Genomic DNA, 15,698 nt, shown 5'->3' on the forward strand with positions numbered 1-15,698 from the left:
GGAGTCAGAGATTATTAGAATCCAGTTTTAAATTCCATTGCTGTCAGCACCATTGGACTTGTTCTTTGCCTATCTGAGTACAAAAATACTTTTTAAAACCATTTCCCAAAGAATTTTAATCTCTCTTACATTTCCTAAAGTAGCAAAACAAGGCCTTTTTGTTTTATGTTGGGTTGAATGTTGGTTCAGAAGCTACTTACTAAGATGTTAACAGCTTACAAAATATACTCTAGTGCCTGCTTCTCTCAGGTCCAATTTGATTAATTATATGTATATATTACATTATATATTATGTGATCTTAACAGAAAAAGCCTATGTGTTTCCTAGCTTGGAGGTCTGGGGCATGTTTAACATCTTGTTAAATATAGCTTTCCTACATCCATAAATTTACAGATTCATGGTGTTGAAAAAAACAGGAGAAAATCTCAAATGTTGAGCGAAACACAGAAATTATATTATACACACATGCAATTATAATGATAAATGAAAAAGACCCCAGTACCACGTATTTTTACCAGGACATCTGAGCACTGCTATTTGTTCATAAGTATCTGCATTAGAAATAGTAAGAAGTTCCTTTACTTAGTTGAAAATTATCTTCTCAAAGAAATAGTTCCACACTCAACTAACAGCCCAAGAGTATCATTCTGATGCTAACGTCCACAGCAAGGTATAATCATTCTACAAGAATAGAATAAGCCTTAAGCAAGCATAACAATAATTTACATGTTAATCTTCTACAACAAATTATTTTCATGGCTCTGCTAAGAGTCATGTATAAAGTGAATTGTGTGAGACAAGTTTTTAAAATTCATTTTGATAAAAGTCTCTGTACTGTGGCAAAGACATAATGATCACAGCTCACTGAGCTCAGTGTCAAAGTCTAGACATGGGACTTCTTGGAAGCTGCAGGCACTGGCCATTGGTAGAAGCATACATGGCTGTGAGGTAGAAGCCATGGGGGTAAACCTCTTAATTGCCTCAAAGGCTATGCTTTCCTTTTTTTTTTTTTTTCTTTTTTTTGAGATGGAGTTTCGCTCTTGTTGCCCAGGCTGGAGTGCAATGGCGCAATCTCGGCTCACTGCAACCTCCACCTCCTGGGTTCAGGCAATTCTCCAGCTTCAGCCTACTGAGTAGCTGGGATTACAGGCACGCACCACCGTGCCCAGCTAATTTTTGTATTTTTAGTAGAGACAGGGTTTCACCATGTTGAGCAGGATGGTCTCGATCTCTTGACCTCGTGATCCACCCGCCTCAGCCTCCCAAAGTGCTGGGATTACAGTCTTGAGCCACTGTGCCCGGCCTGGCTATGCTTTCAATGAACAAATAAAGTCCAACTTAGGTAGGATTCCCCAAACTGAGACAGGTCAACTGAGGATCCAGCTGATTCCTGAAACTGAGACAGGTCAGTAGAAGGTAAAGGTAACACAATGAAATCATTATCTATTTGGAGACAGAAGGACCTACCTGCAGTCAGCATTCATTAGGCCTCTACTATGTGCCAGAACAGGTAGACATTTTAAATAATTATCTCAATCCTCTGATGAATAGCTCTAGTCTTTCCCTCCATTTTCTACTTGAGAAGACAATAAAACACATTTAAAAATTTGGTCAAGCTTACAAAATTAACAAGTCACGGAACTAGCATTAGAGCCCAGGACTGTCCATCTCCAAATGAAGAGTGCTTTTGACTAACACTATGCATTTCTGGCACACGTAGTGTTGACTGCACTCTCTTCAATCTTGTGTAAAACTGCAAAGCATTCAGGTTTTTTGTCTACCTTTCTGCTCACCAGCCTGGCTGGCCTCAAGTGGAGGGATCATGCCTTACCTACTCTTGGCCTGTCCCTTCTTACTCTACTCCCGGTACACAGTTAGTGCCAAAAATCGTCTCCTGAATGAACAAGTTTTCATCACCATTTGATGAAGTCTCCACAAGACTATCTCCTTTATGAAGATCAGGACAGTCATACCTAAATATTTTTTTCTGATTGTATTTTGTAGCTTTTCTTCATTTACAGTTTCCCTAAGACCTATTTGGAGAAGAAAACCACCAATTAAGAACTAATTGGGTTATATCATTATTTCTACCACATTAAAGACCTATGGGCTAAGCTGGCATCACCTAGCTTCAGGGTGTAACAGTACTTCCTCCCCATAGTACATAAGACTTATATTTGTTGGTGCATTTCACAGATATAAACACATACTAATTCCCCACATATATACCTGCAGATGCTTCTCATTTTATTAGTAGACCTCTTCAAAGTACTAGTAAATATTTTCTTCTTTCAAATATTATATCATTCAGCACTGCCAGTACAAAAAGTATTTAATTTTGCCAAACTATGCAAGTAATTTTTCATGTTAAAATACAGTTCTGTGACCACATACTTTATAATACACTGCTAAAATTCTTATCAACTTTAAAAAAATTAAAAAAGCAAGTATCAGAACTCTGACAATAGCAAATCAGAGATTGAAAAGAATGTTGTTGGATATGGACTTCATAACCCAAATCACTGAAAGAAATATTCATTTTGGCCAAGAATCAGGATCCAACCACATATTTTATAAATATAGATTTCACAAAGGCATGTGTTTTCTGAAGTCTTCAACTACGCAACACAAAAACAATTAAGAATTAACCTTTACCAAGGCCTAAAGGTAAACGATTCAGCAAAATGAAATAAACATGCTCACTCTTGGAACATTTAAAATTAAGTGTCTCAGATTTGACAATAGTAAAAACAGAAATGAACAAAACATGCAGAAATACACTGCAAGGAACTGTTCCACAGGGTTTAATGACACTAACAACAGCAAAATAAAGCCAAGCTTTGGAATATATGTTGGTTTCATAATAAATCGTCTTTCTATTCACTGGGAATGGGTTGAGGAGGTCTGCCAAACTACTAAAAAGACTCTTTGCACTAGCCTGCCTTATTTTGCAAAAGAGAATTTTTTTAAAAATCACTGTGTTTCTATTGGTGTGTGTTTGCAAAAGGTAATGTGGATGGCTTAAGTGTAAATCCAGCCAAAAGGAGAAACAACTTCATTTTAGGAAACACTGATGATATTTTTCTCCCCAAAAGAATCCTCAAAATTCGATTTCCAAATCAAGCCAAGCTGTCAAAGGAAAAGTCTGACACTCGAACTCAACTCGCCCTAATTATCCTTTCTCCTTAAGATGGATACTTTCATCAAAATAGCACAAACCCAGAAAAGGAGATAATCTATCATTAACTGAATGGAAGAAATGATGCAGGAGCCACCAGACACTGTACTGGTTAGACGATATCCCTTGAACCCCTAAGAGCGAAAGCTCTGAAAGGCAGGACTCTGTCTTGGTTACCATCTTATTTATACAAAACCTAGTCTATCACAGCACAAGACAGGCATGCAGTGATAAATGTTATCAATTTGAATAATGCCTCTTTATGGGAATATAACACTGTATTGTTATCAAGGTATTTTCACGCACATTAATCTTATGTGACCTCTCAACAACTCTGCTGAACTCTGTAGAGAGGAAATTAAGTCTCCAGGAGATTAAGTAATTCATTCAAGGTTGAATGTAGAAAGAAGTATGTTGACATGAGAATGCAGGTTTTCTTCTTTCCCCCCAAAGCAATCTCATTTATTTCTCACTCCTCACCACAGTTAAAGTGCCAGATACCTACATCATAGGATTATACTCATTCAGAACAGGCAAACTTGAAGTCCAATCTAATGCTGAAGACTGAAATGCTATTATTTTAAATCTAAATATTTGTAGGCTTGCAATTTTTTTAACTGTTCTAACAAAAACTAACAAAACAAATAAATCTCATCATTTTGGGTGGTTGCATAAAGAATGGAACTTCTCAACTGTATCTCCAGAATTCTACATCTATATAATCAAACGTAAAATGCACAGCCTTAGTAACGCTTAACTTCTTTGTGGCTCCAGTTATCCAATCAGAAGTGAGGCAGGCAGGATTTTTCTGTATCAATTCAGAGGCAGTTGTGAGAAATTAATGAAATCCTGGATGTGAGAATTTGAAAATGTAAGGGCCAGGAGTGACGAGGGCGGGTATGAATGTGTTTTCAAAATCAATCTTCAAAGGAGCTCCCTGGAACCTCTATGGCCCAAATGCACCCAAACTATTCCGCTAACCTCTGACCTCCACTTTGTCTAATAGATATGAGGAATATTACAATTTATTGCATTATTTCCTTTGTCTAAGTACTTGAGTACCATTTTGGGAGCAAAATGGGAGCGGAAACTATTCGATGCTGGATTCTGAGGAAAGTGACATGTAGAGGCAGCTGGGGTTAGAGTGACACCAGCATGTGAACTTATTTCAGGACTGACATGCATCTAATGTTTTCCATTCAGCCATATGACCTCTGTTGACTTCAATGGACAGTGTATTTGTGAACCAATTTTAGGAGCTGCTGTTCTTTTGCTTCCTGCTGAAGTTGGTTTCAATTGTTCTGAGGTCTAATATCATCTATAAACTTTGGGACCTGATATTTTTTCAACGGATTTAAATCCAAAAGCCCTCAGGTTCTCAAAAGGATTCAGATGGAAGATTCTTTTACCTGTGTCTTGAAAGCTCTAATAAAGAGTACTGAAATGTAACAATATGACTTGTGAACCGAAGGGCACAGAAGACATTTTTCCAAGTTTCTTGCACATTCCCTTAAAAGCAACCTGGGAACAAAGGAGGGGGGAAAACTGCTGGGTTCTAATGAGCATCTAACGATTCGTATTAGCTCCAGAGATTTATTTTGCGAATGCTTCAAAAATGGCTGAGGTCTTTAACCATTAAACTTCCAGAAAAAGTATGTCCTTATTAAGTATTAGTAAAATAACTGACCAGCATTTGAGAATCATGAACGTGCCCTTTTGACTTCCCAAATTACATAAAGATATTTTTTCTGACCTTCCCTTATTAACAGATCCGTACGTAACAATGACACTGCTTTGTTTGGGCAATTCAAGACACATGGCACTGCACACTTTCGCAGAAACACATCCTACATTAAATTAAGTTAGAGGTGGTATTTGAAAAATAAATAACGAAGTTCCAATTCACTGCAAATAGTACAGGAGGCCAGTAAGTGGGAAGCTTGCAAGAGAAGGACTTCTTTTAGAAAGATATTTTACAGGACTTTTTCTGCTTCATTAACTCTTCTGGAATCCCGAACATAACATGATGAATTTCCCTGAAAAAGTAGCTACTGTTTAATTTTGAATCACTTCAAAGAGCCACAGTCGAAGAAATCAAAGAAAACCAAAAAGACCAGTAGATGTGAAATTCGCCAAGGAAGAAAAAAAGAAAAAACATGAAGGTTCTAACAGATTTTGACCGTGTACTCAAAATACCACTGATTGTTTTACTAATACAGTGTTTTACTGTTCCATGAGACTGAAATAAGTCTCTGTATTCATCAGAACACAGGATATTTTTATTACAATATTTGTTTCATAGCCTTTAAAAATGGAACATACTTAAAACCTTGAAAAGAATCTCTGTCTTAAAATGGTTCTTGAGGGGTGTGTGTGTGTATGTGTGTGTGTGTGTGTGTGTGTATGTGTGTGTGTGTGTGTATGTGTGTGTGTATGTGTGTGTGTATGTGTGTGTGTGTGTATGTGTGTGTATGTGTGTGTATGTGTGTGTATGTGTGTGTGTGTGTATGTGTGTGTGTGTGTATGTGTGTGTGTATGTGTGTGTATGTGTGTGTGTATGTGTGTATGTGTGTGTGTGTGTGTGTGTATGTTTTATTATAAACAGATACTTAATTGGAGGTCCTTTATTACTGAAAAAAGTAAAAGCATACTGATACTTCACTCGAGACATGTAGTTTTAAAGGAAAGATATAATTGCACAAAAGCAATCCGGAGACTAGAAAAGGTAAGAAAGTTGGCTGAAGTACGATAGTGATTGTTTAACTTAAATAATAATCACAGCTAGTCTTAAAAAAGTCCTTTGTGTAAAAATTGCCCAAGGGAAAAGAAAGAAAACCTCCTAAAAATTCCATATCCCCAAACACTACTAGATCAAAAACCATCTGGAAAATGTCAGATAATGGTATCCACCCACCTAAGAAATTCAGTAAACTTTGTCTTCAATTAGCATTTAAAAAATAATCGACTAAAATTGAAATTTCTATTTGAAAACCCTCACAAGACAAACCTGGATTAGGAATCCAATTTTTAAAGTCTCCTTAAAAGGACCATCTGTTTATAAATACTCTGCTCACACTCTTTGATCTGTTCCATAAGTTCAGAGTAGAAGCACAGCTGAATTTAAAGACAGATACACACAGCTACCATGAAGTCTAGTTACCACATACATATTCTGAGCTGGTCTCAAGTTTCCCCTGTTATGTAAGCACTTAGGAGCAATAAAATTTCACTTACGTTCAGCAGCATTGTGAATCCCAAAACAATAGTCAGTCTGACTGTACAATCCCTTCATTGGCAGTGGATAGCTCTGGTGTTTTATTGATGTTGAGCACATTGTCAATGCTATATGGAATAACCATTTAGTTGCCTCTCTATTAGCCCATAACATTTTTATTACTGTAATTAAATGTCATTATCCATATTGAACTCCATATTAGAAAAATCAAATCAGGTAAACTGCAATATCCAGAAAGAACTACAAAGCTGTTGGGATTCACCCCCAGCACCCCCTACATCATCTGCAGACTCCGATGAGAAGGAAAAAAAAACAATGAGTATTCACTTCTCACAGATAGAGGTCACTAATGGACTGAATTTGAATCACTGTGGCAGAAACCACAAAGTTATTAATGTAATCTAGTGAAAACTGAGCTTGAATTGAAATTAAATATATCAAAAGATGATTATCCAAAAAAGTCTGACCTGAATACAAATATTACATCACCTTGACCTTTTTGGAATCTTCCAAACAGAGAGCAAAACCAAAAGCCGCCGGGCACTCTTGCTGTTTTTCAACTTCAGAGGCTTCAGATCGCAGAAGCAGGAATTCTTCCATGTAAAGTACAAAGCTCAAGAGTCAAACTAGATCAGATGTTCACACTGGGTCTCTACAGAATAAAGCTCCTGGACTTGTACATACTTGAGCCTTTCTTGAAACTACAGCTTCAAAATGGGAAAATATAAAGTTGCTCTAGGGAGATATGTCTAAATCCTAAATCAAACTCTCCAGCAGGCCAGAATATAAATGTAACGGGCATCAGAGAGGGTTCAAATTAGATTCAGCCGGTCAAAGTCAAACTCGGATAGGATCACATCATCTGAAACCTAGCATACAGGAAAAGCCAGGACTGCTTTGGGGATTCCAGGGTAGCCCAGCATGGTGTCATTTGGGAATCTACTTTCTTCTGCTAAAAGCATCCCCTGGAATTTCTAAAACTGCAATGAAACTACTGAAGTGTTAAGACTTGGGCAAAAAAAAAAAAAAAAGAAAAAAGAAAAAACAGCATTCCTTCCGTGTTAGGTTTGTAATAGGTTCTGCTACGGTACAGCTAGCCCAATTCCTTTCTACAATTTCTTGTATCTACTGGCAGAGACATGGAATAATGTTTGAAATTTCATCTTCCAACCTCCTCCAGTCAAAGATATTTGCAACTCGACATGACAGTATGGTGTTGCATTGTATTCGGTGATTATCAAACATCCTTAAATGGTTTAACCCTATCCTGTTTCAGGCTTTCAAGGAGAGGGTAATAACGCTGAAGCAATAACGTTGTGGATAAAGAAGCAACTTTTCATGGTATGCGTATTACCCAGATTGATTCTCTGCTAATATGGTGGCTGGTGGCCTTCCCATCGTAGGTAGCTGGCCCGTGTTGTTCAGTGATGAAAATAAATAAGAATCTAGTTCTAACACGTCCAATACTGACCTAAAATTTTACATTCACATTGCAACAGCCTAATAGATCCCTGGACAAACGCCAATCTGCATTCTATTTACCTCAAAAATGTTTGGGGGGCTTTCTCATTGGATATTTAGTAAGGTCATACCGGTTAAGTCTACCGATTATATAGGTCTGATATAGAAGCCAGCTTTCGTATTAGCTTTTGGCTGTGAGGAGTAAGACATAAAAATTTAGCAATAAGCCCGTGAGAGAGTGGACATGCTCCAAAGCGCCCTGAAACCCAGTGTGATTAAGGAGCCTCCCAGCTGAGTGGGGAGCAATAGATCCCATTTAGAAGAGGCTTTGCATAGCAAATACAGCATGTAAAGAAATCTAATCAGCACCTTGCACTCTTGCGAGAGCTACACGGATTTGTACCTTGCACTTGGTTAGCTAACTGTAAGCTTCACAAGAGATTCCCTTACTAAAATTAATCAACAGTTCTTCAAGACTGATTCCCATCCACAAGAGAAGACAGGATGAGTTTCCAGGTGAATAAATAATGATCATAATAAAGATAGCAGCAGCAAAGGCGGAGAGCTGCTTTGAAACTAAAAACTCAGTTGGGGGAAAGGGGGCGTCGGGGAGTTGGGGCTGGAATCTTTTTGCTTTTGGAGTCAGCTGCAGCTATTTTCTTAGCTTAAGTAATGCTGCTGTTCGGGAAACGTGACCGTCTTCTCTCCGCGGCCCCCGCCTCAATGCACACACGCGGCCGCTCACTACCCTGGGACAATTGCGCGTCAGGCCACCAAGAAAAATTCCGCCTCTCTGCAACACCGCCAACCCCCTCCCCCAAACACACGCACACACACAAACGCACACGGATAATCGTGGCAAATTCCTATCACCAACAGCTAACACGTTTCACCTCACCCCTCAATGAATATGTAACTTCTAAAGTTCCTATTTTAAGACGCCAGAAGCTAAAGGGAGTGAAGGAGGACTTCAGGGATGTCCAACGGGGAAAGGGCATTTTCTCCTCTTTGCTTGCAGCTTTTTTCACCCCTGAATTTGCTGTCCAGCTAAACGAAGCAGGCGAGTAGGGAATGGGCTCAAATCATTTTTAAAAAATTCCAAACAGGGTAAGAGTGTGAACGCGGGGGCGATGCGGTAAGTGAACGCCATGAACCATTTCTCTGGACTGAAGAATGCTAAAAGCCCCTGAATTCGCATACCAAATTTCCAAAGAGCTACAAGATGTGGCACCAGCTGGGACCGAGGGTTCTCATCCATTGATGGGGGAGGGAGGGTCTGCCTGTCCGTACAGCTGCCCCTCTAACGTGACTAGAGATCTGCCAGCGCTCGGTGCCCATCCCCGGGACCTGGAACTTCGCCTCCCTCTTACTTTCCGCCAGACGCGCGAGGACAGGAAAGGCTCTGGGAGGAAGTGGGAGCCCAGCCGCCCGGCTTGGAAGGAGAGGGTGGGGGCGCGCTTTACCTGCGAAGGTTCTTGAGGTCTCCTTCCAGCCCTGGTGGTAATCCCGCTCAGCGCCGCGCCCTCCCCCAGATCCAAACTTTTGCTGGGTCCTCCGGGTGGCGGCGGCGGCGACGGCGGCGGCTGCTGGAGCCGAGCCCTGTCGCCCGCAGCGTCGAGGTGCGGGGGTGCGGAGGCCGGAGCCTCAGAGCAGCGCGCGCCTCCCCGCAGCGGGCCGGCGCCGGGGCGCCCAGCACGCCTCGCTCGCTCTCGCCTACGTCCCCTACGGAGCTGCGGCATCGTCTTCCCCCGTCCTCCGCCACCTCCGTCTCCAGGGTTCGGGCATGCCACTTTCTCTCGGCTCCGGCCGCCGCGGCCCCAGCCTTCTCTCCTCCTCCACCTCCCCCTCTCCGCTGCGCCGAGCCAACGAACCCCAAAAGAAGTACGGCTAGTGGGGAAGGCGACGGAAAGCGGCCCCGCGGCACCGGAGCTCCTCAGATTTGGAGGATCCCGGGACTCGGCGTGAGAGCGAGGCGGGCGCTCCTCCGACGCGCGAGTGAGGAGAGCGCGGAGCCGGGCGTGCGGCGCTGCGCGGGGGCGGGCGCGGGGCTCGCTCCAAGTGCTGCGCCCGCCCGGCGTGGGTCTGGAGGCTGCTCCGACCACACTGCTGCCTCAATCCGACACGGCCGGGCTAATGTAGGCGCCGCGGCCCCCACCCCCACCCCTCCTGACACCCCCGGAGATGTTTACAGTAATGAATTCGCGGGATCGCCTCCGCAGCTCCCGCGCTCCTCCTCTCCCTCCGTCCCTCGCGCTCTGGCGCGCTCGCCTCCTAGAGCCCTCTTTCTCTCCCTCCCTCATTCCCTCCCTCTCTCCCGGAGTCCCTCCCACTTTTCTGGTTTAAAGAATGCTTGGGAGGCGCGGCTGCTACCCAGCGATTTCCAAGAGGCGAAGTCAGACTTGGCTTTTAACCCTGTCGTCTCTGAAAAGTGTTGCAGAGAGCCGGGCTAACAGGGCAGATGCCACTCTGACCTTCTCTCTCTCCACCCGGCACAGGCCGTCCCTACCACCAGCCCTTAGGGATAATGTCACCATCTGAACCCTGAAAGGCGCTTTTCCCCATGCCTGCTTAATGTTGTACTGCCAAGCCGTAGAATCTATGACTTAGACACTGAGAAATGATGGAAACGTGAGATTAGAGGGTAAAATCTAGCAGACCTCTCAACCAAAATGGCGTTATTTCAAATGCAGGCAACCTTGGTGATGTGCTCCCCACTCCTCACCCCATCACTAGTTCCCTCATCCTGAACCTTCTTAAATGACTTTAACTGGGGGAATAATCCAGAATTTAATAGGATTATTTTAAACACCCCCACTTTCCTCCTTCACCCTGGCTGCTTCTGGCAAAAGCGCTGTTAAATTTCCCCATAGACTGCAGCGGACAACCAGAGATTCAGCCTAAAAATTAGGAAACAGTCTTGACAGCTAAGCAGCCTGATTTGTGTACAGGCAACGTTCCACTTCGCAATCTCTTTCCAAAGATTAAAGTGAAATGTAAAAAACAAACAAACAAAAACAGGTGCACGCCTCTTTTTCGTGAGGAAGAGATGCTTTTGGTTTTCTCGTCTCATTTCATGCTTCTCCTCCTGCCTCCAGTAAGTTGCTGTCATGTTGTAACAAGTCCGGTGAGGCTCAATCTGAACAGAAGAGGGAGAACGAGCCCGCGCCAAAACTACGGCGAGACGCGCCGTCTGTGGGGCCACGCGAGATGCAACCCGAGAGTTTTAAACTAGCCCAGGACCAACCCCCCAAGGGATCCACTCAGCTCTCCCCGAAGAAGAGTTGAACTGGGGCGTTGGCCGCCACTGGCAGAAGATGATTTCCGGACGCGCCCCAGGCGCGACCGCCCTCCTCGTCCTCAGTTCAAAGCCTTAGTAACTTGGCACTACTTCCCCAATTGTTTTTTATTTCCTTCGCATCCCTGTTGCGTCTACCGCCTCCACGTATCTGAGAGCCTAAATCATGTTGAGAAGACTTGAAGAAACGCCCGATTTGCCTCCGAAGCCACGCAAGGATCCACCCAGACGCACGCCCGCGCGGAGACGCACGCTGGCACACGCGCTCACACACGCGCACACACTACCCCGTTGGTGAGTGCAGGTCGCTGTTCCTATTGCATTATGCAAAGGTGACTAGGAAAGCGCGTAGACTTACATTTACTTAGCCCGTCTTCTCCCCACACTATGTGACACAACCCGGGGAGAAGGGGTGCAGCTAGGGGCGCTAATCGGGAGGCAACAGACAGTGAGTGCCATCTTGCTGGGAGGTTCCAGGAGCAAAGCTCCAACGACGACAGTAGCGGTGGCCTCAGCTCCACGAGTAACTGCTGCTGGCCGGAGCCCCACACGCTGTAGAGTTTCCCGGGTGTCAAGTGTGGATCCAGCCCGTCTCAGGCACCCTGTTCCCCTATGACTTCCTTTCTCTGGGGCTTCCTTTCCCCGGGGATTCCTTTCCCCAACCTTAACTTGCAACCTTGATCTTGGGCTTGATTAAAAATGAGAAAAGACCACGCCGGGGCTCAAAGTGCAGGGGCGAGCCCCTTAGCGGTCAGCGCGGCGGAGGGATCTTTCCAGGAGGCCCTAAGCCCGAAGCTGGTGCAGAGAGTTGGTGGCAGCTGGCTCCAGCCACCCTCGCTGGCTCCTTGCCCCTGCATTCAGCGCCTGGGGGCATTATTCCCCTCTCCCTGCGTCCCACGCACGCGGCTCAAGGAACCCGATCCGGATTCCGCCTCTTGTGCTCCCCGAGTCTTTGCCACCTCCGCAGACGCTCTAGAAAGGCGCGATGGCCCCAGCTCAGTGCCCGCCAGCCCGAAGAGGACAAGCAGGGCCGGAAGGGAATTGGTTTGGAAAAACCATCCCCCTCCCTCTTAACTCGAAGGAAAAGGAATTAGTATCCGCCGCATCTGTTTAACTACTAATTATTCCAGATTACGAGCCGGTAGCAGGCTGGTGTCTTTAGATACAACCGCTTGATAACGCTGGTGACATTAACAGCAGTTTGTGGAGGGGAGAGGATTGTTACTCGTGAAAGTTAAGAGATTCAATCGGGGAAGTAAGAAGCTGGACTCTGGCAAGGTTAGGGGCTCTGGGAACCTCAATTTAGCATCGATGAATCTACAAGACAAGCAAATTTGCGTTTTCACTCAGAACTCAGTTATGAAGCTCCTTAGAGGAGGTGAATTCGACCAGCAGACAGCTCTCTCTAAAGTCGAGAGAGAGCTAAGCTGCCTATTTTCTCTCCAGGTGAAAGACAAAGCCTAGAACACCCCACTTAAGATGACCACCTCCCGCTGTTTCAAAAAAAAAAAAAAAATCCCCCAAAGAGACAGCGTGGTGCCAGCTTAGCAGCAGCTCGGGCCGGTTACTGGAAACTTCACCTGGCACCGCAGCCCCTTTTACCTGACGGCTGCGTCTTCTGCTCGCAGTGGGCTCATCCGAATCCGACAGGGTCAGGGAGGTGGGAAGGGAAGACGCTGGCGCGGCAGCAGCTGGGCTCCCGGAGCATGGTATTGTTTTAGGGGTCGCCGCCGAGGTCCCTCCTGCCCATTGTTGAGAACTGCCACCCTGGGTCCCGAGGCTCGGTGGACACGGCGGCGGCAGCGGACGTGCCGCCTCGCCGCTGCTGGGCACCCGGGACGGAGGAGCAGAGGCGCACCTCGGAAGGGAGTAGCGCAGCGCCTTGGCGCGCAGATTTGCTGGCGCTGTTTTCTCGAGTGCCCGTTCCCCCGCGGTGACAATGGATAATGCCAAACGCTCAAGTGACCGCGACAGGTTTCGAACGTACAACTAACTACTAGGTACCCAGCCTGAGACAGTGTGGTGCTTTCCCCCTCCCCCTCCTTTCCCTCCTACCAGGGAGGGAACTAACTTAACCCTGTGTGCGCCTGACGCTCCCTAGAGAAGCTGGGATCGACCAGAAAACCGCAGGTGGCTGCTCCCGGGGGCGAGAGCTTTGTTCACGTGCGTTTCCAGTGGGTGTGTTGCTGTCTAGGGGCACTCGCGTGGCAAGACGCCCGTGGCTGGCTTCCAGCAACCAAGACTCAAGGATGGGAAGGAGCCCTAGCGTTTCATCCGGACCAGACCCAGCCCTCGGAGTCTATTTTTTGCCTCCAGTTACCGGATTTATTGAAGTTGCCAGCGAAGTTGGTTTTATTCCTTTACTTTTCTGCTCTCCACCCCCCTCCGCACACCCCGGACCCTGTATTATTTCCTGTCCTAGCTGCACTTTGAAGATTCAGAACAATTCGCTGGTTCTAGCTATAGATTTCATTTTAACCGTGTTCCTTGTGCGAGACGAGTTGTGGAGGGCGCCCACCCACCCATGCCAAGTGTAAATGAAACCGCAAGGAAAGCCGCCTCCCACTCACCCATCCAGTGTCCGAGTAAGCCTAATGACACACACTCACAGAACTCAGACGAAGACACCGGAAGATGGGGGTGCGGAGGACGGAGTTTGATGTGTGAATGGGAAATGGAGAGAGAGGGGAGAGCGCGCGAGACAGACAGCGCGAGCCTGAGCCTTCGAATGGAATAAACGGGAAACACACACAAGAATGACGATGCAAAAATGTATCTAAGTCCCAACATTGACAGCAGCGGGTCGGCTTTAAGCGCCTACAATTTGATCCACCAAATTCCCTAGCTCTTTTTTTGGAGGCGGTTGCATAGAGAATGCAGAACACGCTGCCTTGGCCGCCCAGGTGCTTTGCATTTTGCAAACAGCTTTAACTCAGTGCTCCGACTTCCAAGAAGTTAACTGGAGTGCAAGCGAGTCATATCGTGGACGCGGAAGGGAAGCTTAGACAAGAGGAAACTGTCAGCAGAGCGCCTATGCTGTCACCGTCACACCCAAATGAGCCAGCACGTCGCTCAGAGCGCAAACTCAGATCCACACACGGACGTCTTCAACCGAATCCTTCTCCTGTCTCCATTCCGGACTAAGGAAAGAAAGAAAGAAATACGGAGCCTTTATAGAGCATTCAGAGGGGTAGACACATAGATCTTGCTGAAATTGAGTTATTTAAAAACAGAGAAAGTGTGTCTTCCCACCAGAGAGGTATTATAATTTCTCTCAGCAATATACCCAAGTCTATGGGTATCAGTAACATCCGTTTCAAATGCCTCTCTGAGCGCTGCCAGCCCCACGAGAGGCTGTGGGAATGCTGCTTCCAGCTCTCCCTGTGCAGAACTCCGTTGTAAATCCTTCTGAGTTGCCAAGGTGGCAGCAGAGCATAGGGATAGCTCCTCCAGCTCCAGCATCAACAAGGAAGATCACATTATAGGAAAAAATACTCATCTACCTGCTTTTAAACATCCATTTTGTTATGTAAGTGTACACAACTGTCCGCAGGAGATTCTTCCTTTGAAAGCTGGATCCAAGAAAGCAGCATCATTATTTCATCTTTAAGGACACCATTTAGAAAAGGCAAAGCAGGACCTTTCAAGCAACAAAGGTTTTGCTTTCTGATTTATGCTGCTGGAAAATGAATGAGATCGAAAATGGGGGAGGGCTTGTTGCAGATGTACAGAAAATTTATATTTTTTAAAATATTGCTGTTTCTAAACTTTGAGCAAACCGCCTTATGAGTGTGTGCCACCTATTCAAAGCTATTGGTGCAGCTCTTGTAATCAGGACAAGGAAAATTAAGTAAGCAAAAAATCTCACACCGAAGTACAAGCAGAATCATTGTAACAAATTTCTTATGCTCATGATCTATGAATCAGCTTTAGACACATGTGATGATGGGGCCAGAGGAAGCAAAAGAATAGGAAATGTGGTTCAGGAATTCCAAAGAGCAATAATTTTGCAGACTCACAAAGGTGTAATAATTAGGTTACTTTATTTTTATTAGGAAATTCTCTGATACATAAGAGAAGTAGGTGAAAGAAAAAAGCAAATCTGCGAGCTTCAAAAAACAGAACGTCAGCTCACTATTCTTAAGATTTTAGTCCTCAATAGTTTTCCTTTCACTTGAAATTTATTGTCATCTCAAACTCTTTATTCCCCCACCTCCATGCTTCTTACATCATTTGCCATCGATACACACGTACGTACATTGGTCTGTCTTTACTAATACTTTGTGAAAGTAAAAATAACACAGTATAATAAGTTCATAATTTAAGTTCAGTTTTGAACAACTCTGAGCAGCCTCATTTATAAAATGGACATAAAAAAAAAAATCCCTGCTCTGCCAACCTGCTAACATTGTCCCACCATGAGTCAGCATATGTGAAAGTGCTCTAGAAACTTGACTTGCTGTTACTGTTAATGATATTATCATTACATCACACCATATCAGCCTTCAAAATATTGACCAATTATATG

General features: G+C 44.7%; 1 protein-coding gene across 3 annotated transcripts in view; it reads right to left on the reverse strand.

Annotated features, from left to right (window-relative positions):
- FLRT2 (fibronectin leucine rich transmembrane protein 2) overlaps window positions 1-13,407 on the reverse strand; it is a 106,190-nt gene extending 92,783 nt beyond the window's left edge. Inside the window, exon 1 of one of the 3 annotated variants that reach the window (XM_003924620.4) lies at window positions 12,773-13,407. The gene's annotated coding sequence lies outside the window, so the exon portion shown is untranslated. Of the gene's footprint in view, window positions 1-9,338; window positions 9,429-10,064; window positions 10,143-12,772 lie in introns of those variants that run through there. The other 2 variants (XM_074392875.1, XM_074392874.1) reach the window with 2 other exon arrangements.
- Between the last annotated feature and the right edge of the window lie 2,291 nt (window positions 13,408-15,698).

The sequence above is a fragment of the Saimiri boliviensis genome, chromosome 2 (genome assembly GCF_048565385.1).
Source record: "Saimiri boliviensis isolate mSaiBol1 chromosome 2, mSaiBol1.pri, whole genome shotgun sequence".
Lineage (NCBI taxonomy): Eukaryota > Metazoa > Chordata > Mammalia > Primates > Cebidae > Saimiri > Saimiri boliviensis.